The following is an 8,360-nucleotide window of genomic DNA, read 5'->3' as shown; positions in this document are numbered from 1 at the left end:
TTTAAATATGAAGACGGCAAGGAAGTGTTAGTCATTCCGGAAACAATGCAAACAGAAGTTATTGGAAACTTACACGAGGTAGGACATTTTGCTGTAACAAATTATTTTGTCGCATATCTTTTTATTTTATCAGATGAATTACCAGCTTTTTGTTTTCCTTTAAGAATTTTGTTAATATTTTTTATCCAAACAAATAAATGAAATTTGAAAGCATAATTTAGAAATAGATCTCGAAAATTATAATCCTCGCAAAGAAAAATATTTCCTTTAAATTCATTTTTTAGCAATAATTTCATTATAGAGGTAATGCTTGAAAAGTGACAAAGCTGAGGCACCATATTGCTTAATAGAAATATACATTTTTGAAAAATTTTGTTAAAGTTGGTAGAGAGAGCAAGCAAAGCGTTAGCAGAATATGCTCTAGCATTTATTATAAAATATTCTGGTTTATTTCTGTCACCTCCTACTAAATCCTGTCGGCACTATGGGCATATTTTAATAAAATGTAACAGTTTTTTTGCCACAAATCCGGCAACATATGTTAACTTCCCTCGTCTTAAAAGAGTGCCAGAGCCTGATTTATACTTAGGTAACTGAATATCAGAAATTTAAAAAAAATGTTTGCAATGGAACTGAGGAAGTTAACATACATTTTTAATTGTCCAATCCTTCTAAGTCGTCATTTTTACAATTTGACGAGTAAGAATGGCCAGACAAAAAATTATTCACAATTAATGATTTAAATGAGTTTACAAAGGAAGCTGCATTGGGATTTATATTTCGAAAACCATGACTTCTCATGGATCCAAAAAATTTTTCAAGGGGATCTTGGTTCATGTGTCGAGTGCATAAAAAGGAAACACCAACTTTTTGAAGTTGATCCCAAAGGTACAAAAATACTTTTAGTGTGTGTACCCAAATTTCTTAAGTAGGAGAAACAATTTTACCTTTCGTGGTAGTAAAAAACTCCATAGTTTGACAAACTTTTATGGCTTCAACCCAAAATTTTCGATGGGCTGATTTTGACGAAACAGCACATTTTAAATTTTCTGGGTGTTTGAGTTTAAAACCCGTCATTTACACTGTCAAAAAATTTATCCATAAATAATAAAAATTCAGCGGTGCTTTCTGCCTCTCTTGGCATGTCCTGGTCATTATTTTTATTACCTATGGCCATTCTCTTGATTACAGCTGCTACATTGTTACTGAAAACTTGGGCAGCTACTGACACTTTTATTTTTTTTGCATTCTCTATGTGGTGAGCTGTTAATTCTTTACACAGCTTGTAATCGTCATCATCAGACCTAAAAGTAAAATGTGTTTTTGAAAATAATACATAAACTATTCAAAACCCATCTATTTAAACATGTACCAACTATTTCTCTTTTATACTGTGACTATTAGTTTATAATGAAAATCGTGCAATTATCATTCTAATCTTTTAACTAAATTTATATAAACTAACCATCACCATTTTAAGATTTTAGTGGAGTCAATGTAGATCGAAAACATGCATTGTTCCAGAAAAAATCAAACAAGCTTATATTTTTCTAAAACCTTTTTTTAGTTTATATATATTTTAAAGTTCTAATCACAGATTTAACCGCTAATTGTGCATTAATTGTTTAAACAATAAAAGCTGTTTTTGTATAAATAATTTAAAAAATATCGGTGAATTTATAATTATTTTACACTGATCAAAAATTTTTCTATTTTGTTTTTGATTATGCTGAATCCGAATCTGACATTACAATTTGAAAATTCAAAATGCCGGATTCTTCAATTTCTGGTTTATTGAAAACTGAACAATTTAAATGCTCTCGTACAGAACAATAAAAGCAAGCAGTGGTGCAGAATAATCCAGCTGCTTTTCTGGATCACATTGACTCCCACAGCCAGTTTTCCATGAACAAAAAATCATTTTTAGCAATTCAATTGCAGCAGAATTTTTTTCCAGTCCCAATTGTGAGCTGGTAAAACGATATTTAACCAAGTTTGAACTTGTTTTATTACCAAGTTCAGAGTTCTTTAAAAATGCAAATGAGCTACATCTTCAGCAGGTGGAAGGAGTGCCAGATTAACTGTTTTAGATTTTGCACCATTTTTGACCAAAGTTTTATACCTAAATTCATTTAAATCCTTATCAGCCATTGCAGCACAGTACAATGCAAAAAGACATTTAGCTCCAGCTTGACAAATTGTTTCAGAGTCTTGATTTGACATTAAAAAAAATATTTGTTGCATCTTGCAAAACATTGATACCATTGCATTGTTGCCATACAATGATATTTTCACAAATGATTAAAAAATAGTGATATTATAGAAAAAGAGTTCATATAAGAGCTCAAAAAATTTTGTTTAACATATGTATTTCTTACTTTTCAAGTTTGTTATTAAATGTATTTTAGGTAAGTTGTGCAGAAAAAAATTGTATGACTTTTTAGAACCATTTTTTTTAAGTGATATTTTACAGTTTTTATGTTACATTTTTTTTAATTTTTCTTAATTTTCTCAAAAAGAAGTTGTTAATTTCATTTTCAGTTAATAAGTTAAATAAATTAGCGCATTTTAAACATTACATCTTAATCTTTAAAAAAGCACCTATCAAATTGTAATTTCTTTTTAATAAAACTATAAAATAGCTTTAATGTTCTTCATTCATTTCCAATTTGTAAAATTTAGTTTAATTAATTCATCAAAATTAACAGGGCTTTTCAATGCTTCTTATTTGTTTCGAGCTTCTTTCATATGTCCTATATTAATATTATATACAGATTATACAACATATGACACAAGCACGAAACAAATAAGAAGCATTGAAAAGCCCTATTAATTAAAATTAAATTGTTTAATAAAAAATGAAGCGCCAACTTTTGGAGTAGAACTTTTTGATATGTTGTTTTTATACATTTCTTAATGAAATTATGAAAAGTTCTTTCTTTTTTTCTGAAGTAAAAACTAAATTTATTCTACTATTTTGGGAACTTAAATAAGCACCTAGAATAATTATTAAAATCCCAATTATAATTTTTTTGTTTGTTTTGCAATCTGTAAAAAAATTATAACCTACATTGCATGAACTTTTAAATATTGCAACTTAATTCATGATAGGTAACATGAAATCTTTAGATACGTCCTAATTTATGTTACAAAAAAACTTGGAAGATTTTCACATTTGGTCCCATTGAAGATAGCTATAATTGAGCTGTCAATTAAAGTTAAAGCTGGAAAGGAATTACAAATTCAATCAAGAAATACCTCTAAACAAGTTAAATAAATTCAATGGATATGTCCATATAATAAAGTAATATATGGCTGGAAGTAAAAACGTAAAAAACAGACAAACACCTAACCCTCAATTTTAGTACAGAAATGTCATGAATGACATTTCTCTCAATATCTGGATGGAGGATGGAGGTAGCGATACATTTTTACGCTACCAAATTTGACAGGCCGCTCCGGAAGTAGCGTATCGGTAGCGGTTTGATTTTGCAGACTTTTAAGGCGGGGTCCCACCAGTCGCGCTGCGCTGCGCCGCGCTGTTTGTTTTGGTTCATTTGTGCGCGGAGCGAGCTTGAGCGACTAGTGGGAACGACAAGTAGCGCTGCGCCGTGCAAGTTCAAACAAGAACGAACATTATCCGTTGGTTGTCGGTAAAGTAGTGTAGATCAAAGAAAAGTGCGCGTTTAGTTGGAACGGTGTTTGTGATTGAAGACCATTTTTACAGATTATTGTGTTTCTGTACTATCTTCGCGATGAGTTTTGAGTGGAATCATGAAGAAGTTGAAAAACTTATTTAGGCATACAGAGACAAACCGGAATTGTGGAATCCGAAAAGCAATAATTATCATATAAAAAGTAAGAAATATGATGCATGGGTATTTATTGCAGACAATATCGGTTGTTCCGTCGCTGAAGCTAAAACAAAGATGACGTCTTTGTTGTCTTCATATAGAAGAGAAAAGGTGAAAATGAAAAAGTCAATGGGCACAGGCAAAGCTAATTTTACATTTTAATTTCAGTAGACATTGATAAATGCTTTGTTTCATCTCTTTCTTATTACTGGTTCAATCATTGTTAACAGGTACTCGAAATCGTGTAACGACATACGACAAAAATTTTGAAACTGTCCTGCAACTAAATCACTTAAAAGATTATTTCCATTATAAAATTGTCTACTTTTAAATACTGGTGTAACCCAATAACGACGTTTCCTCTGGGTCTTTCGTTTTTCTTGTAAAAAATGGTTAATTACTATAACAGCAGCACTTGCTATTGCTAATTTTGTTTCCAATTGTTGTTTCCACTGGAACTTATTTGCTCCTCTAGAATCACATGCGCAAAGTTGCGCCGCTCTGTGTAGTTCTGCTCCGCGCTGCTCGAAGCAGAGCGGTGCAGCGCAGAATAGCGCGACTGGTGGGACCCCGCCTTTACTCAACAGTTGTGGAGCAGCTCCGTCTGCTGAACGCGCCCACGCGCCCATACATAACCTGCGACAAACAGTTGTCATTTTAATAAACATGAAACCCGCCAATTTTTAAATTCCACCAACCAATCACGCCAAACTTAGGTTGTGTGGTATAATCGTCGAGCAAAAAGACAAAAGAGGGAATCTAATCGTTATGAAAAGGCGACCAAAAAAGTGGCCTCTGATGGCGGACATATCCGGAAATGCGAATGCGCCAAATTTGCTCGATGGGTATAATGTAGTCTAATTTAAAACCAATGACGTATAATAACCATTCCATCCCATGGTACAATCAAAGAATATAGACGCTTAGAAGCGTCTACACTTCATCTAATTTAGTTAACGATGTACGTCATCGGCGTCATAGCCTGTGACGTCACATGATACCAACACGAAATATTTAGGGTGTAGGTGTGTTCTTTTTTAGAATCACTTTACCGAGTACACTGGCATTACAGCCACTAGACATATTTTATTATATACGCGTAGAACTAATATTTAAAAATTTCTATTAATGTTAACTTAAAGAAATACACAATAATATGTTTCATTTAATTTGTATAAATGCATTATAAAGCGTTTTTATCAAGAACATTTGTTCGGAACACACTGTAACTGTAATTGAACGAAGGTAAAATTTTGGCATAAATTGGTAACACTTATTTGACAGTTGCGGTGTTGACACTTTTTGTACTTTATTATTTTAAATTTTAAAGTGAATACCTCTTATTTTATATTTTTACATATTTAATAAAATCTGTTCTTTTTAGAACAAAATTAGTGTTTTATTTCAAAAATGTCATGTAAGAATTTAAATAGTCGTTGTAAAGAGTATATTAATAATTATGTGACCTATTTGATTTAAAATGGATTCAGGATTTTTTTATACTTTGGCAACTATGTCAACTTCAATCTCTGACGTATATAATGACGTAAATCGTTATCTAAATTAGATGGACTGTATATTCTTTTGTACAATGAACACAAGGTATGATACATAATGTTCCAAGATTGGTTCGCGTCGCGCATGACGTAGTCAAGACCGCTTCTTTACGCAACATTTGAATGTAGTTTTTTAGGAAAGATCATGGACGTATAAACACATTTGTGTTTATACGTCCATGGGAAAGACTTTTAATTTTAAGTGTTTTTATATAATTTGGCTAATTTAATTATAGTAATTATAAAGAGTTGATAAAATTATGTTATTATAATATTTAATCGTACATAAAATTTTGAAGTTAATTTAAATTTATTGATTTTTGGTATAGTTATTTTGTTGACATAGATCCTTTATAAACTTGGTTCGCTATTCCCAGTCCGAATTGTCTAGTGAATTTAGTAATTATTTTTTTACGAAGTTAGTTACTTTTTGACAGACTAGAAGTGGCTGGAAATTACTATACAACCAAGCACACGTACTCATAGCCAATATTAATAGTAAACAAACTAAATAGTAAATAAAATAGAACTTTGCGAATTACCGACAATGAATATTTATTTATCTGCACTATATAATAAATAGTTATGTTAAATTATAACAACTAAAATATATTTTTTAAATATATACTACCCAAAATTTGATGGGTTTAGTATACACTTCCACTATTTAGAATAATTCTTCTTTTTTTTTTAAGAAAGAAGTCTGCAATAGTAGCATACTTGAGCTATTAATACTGAGAAGTAGGAATTGTTGTGTTGTAGGTTTCCGACAATGAATCTGTCAAAATGTGCACGAGCTAAGCGAATGGAATTTAAAACAAGTCTTAATTATCTTTAATTACACGTATGTACAGGTTAATAAATTTATACTCCAGAGTTTGATATTTCAGATGTTTAAAAAGATACAAAAAAGTGGCAATGAAGGTACACACAATTAGTACGTATATGCTGAACTAAACACAAAATCAAAATAAATAATGATACAGTAAATTTTATTTAGATCGGATGAACTAGCTGGCCATCGAATATGGGTGTAGTAGTGAGGTCACACTGCACAATATTTTAAATGACATCTTTTGTAATTTTCACAAATAAAATTATCTTGGTATTGTTTAATAATGATAACATTACATATTTTAATATTGATAAGATGATTTAACAAAGAAAAATATGTTATTTTGGAAGATGCTAAATTGATTTCCTCCAAAACAGATCTTATTGCAAATTGCATAGCAGGCTGAGGCTGCTATGCAATTTGAACCATTTAAGGTTGCTAACCTAATTAAGGTCTAAAAAAATAACAACAATTTTACAGTAACATGTTAAAAATCTTTAAACTGATATATTCATATGAATTCTGAGTCTTCGTTAATCTACAAAATGAAAGATATTATAATGGAGTTTATTCTAGTTACATAACTATGCACATCACTCAGTTTATCCAAATGTTTTTAAAAGCATCTATTTTTAACACATAACAAACATTCAAAAATAGCGATGGTTCTTGAAGAATAAAAATGAATTAATACAGAGCTGGATGAATTACTGCAGAGCGCAGATATCGTTAGATTTGTAAAGTCACAAAGACTAAACTGGCTTGACCACTTAAAAAGAATGCCAGATAATCTAACTGTACAAGTAATCCAGAGATTAAACCCCCAAGCAAATAAGACAAGAGGTAGGCCCAATAAAAGGTGGATAGAGGATATATAGGAAGATCTTCAAACTATGAACATCAAGCAGTTGTGAAGCAAAGTATTCAACATTTTACCCATCAAATTTTTTTTAAGCACTTGCGAAGTGGATATTTGTATAAAGAGTCATATGTAAGCATATATCTAAATTATTTTTCTATTATAAAATAGATGACTCAGTCAGTATTGAGTTACTTTAAAATATATTTATTATCTCATAACTTGCAATTTAGTCGTCACCATTGATAACCGATATTATTGTCGAACTTTTGTTTTTATACAAGTCTTCTGTCTTGCCGGTGTAAAGTCGTCTGAAGTCGATATTTATTGTGTTTTGCGTTTGAACTAATTTGTGCCTTATTTTCATATTATTATATTGTTTGTTAAGTAAATTTTGCTTATAATAATCGGTGGGATATAGTAATGTGTACATTTTTTATTTTACTAAATTTAAAAATAAATAAATCTAAAATACCGTATTGAATTATAAATCAGATTTTTCTTTATTGTAATCTATTTTGTTTTTATTTCAGTAAAACTGCTTGGGAATGAGTGACAGTGAATCAAAATACGCAAATCTACTACTATTTACTTATACAAAAAGAGTGCGTATATTATTAGTATATGTATGAAAACAAAAATAAATATTTCGCCTGAACCCCCAGGAAAAGTAAAGGTTTTCCGCTACTGAAAATATATTTTTTATTCAATTATAACCAAAACAAAACATTTTAAAAAAAATTCGATTATTTTTGACCATAATTTCAAAATTAATGTGTACGTTAAGCTGTAAGAATGGGTTCGAGCCGTCTTGACACGTCACACTCCTGGGCCAGCTGTCAAATGTCCTGCGCAATATCATACCTTGTATTCATTGTACCATGATTCCACTCTCTTACATATCTCTGTTCCATCCTGAACCACAGAATAAGAAACAATCAGAATGCCCACTCTCTTTATGCCAGGAGCGGCTAACGAGAGCTCTCCGTGCTGGTTGTGATATTGGCTACAGGTTGGTATCTTTACTTAAAACCGCGCGCAATTCAAACGTTTGTTGCAAGTGAACGCTTTTTCAAAAACAAAAATATTAAGTTATAAGCCATCGGGATTAGTATATTCTAAAAATTACTAAGTTATTATTTACAATGTGTCCACGGAGACTGTGCTAAGAAACTTAATTATTTTATTTTTAGCGAAAGTTATTCTTCATTAACTTTTACCTGTTTTAAGACAAGAAAAAATTCATACTTGTTTTT

This window comes from Diabrotica undecimpunctata, chromosome 3 (genome assembly GCF_040954645.1).
Source record: "Diabrotica undecimpunctata isolate CICGRU chromosome 3, icDiaUnde3, whole genome shotgun sequence".
Classification (NCBI taxonomy): Eukaryota; Metazoa; Arthropoda; class Insecta; order Coleoptera; family Chrysomelidae; genus Diabrotica; species Diabrotica undecimpunctata.
This window is presented reverse-complemented; position numbering follows the sequence as displayed.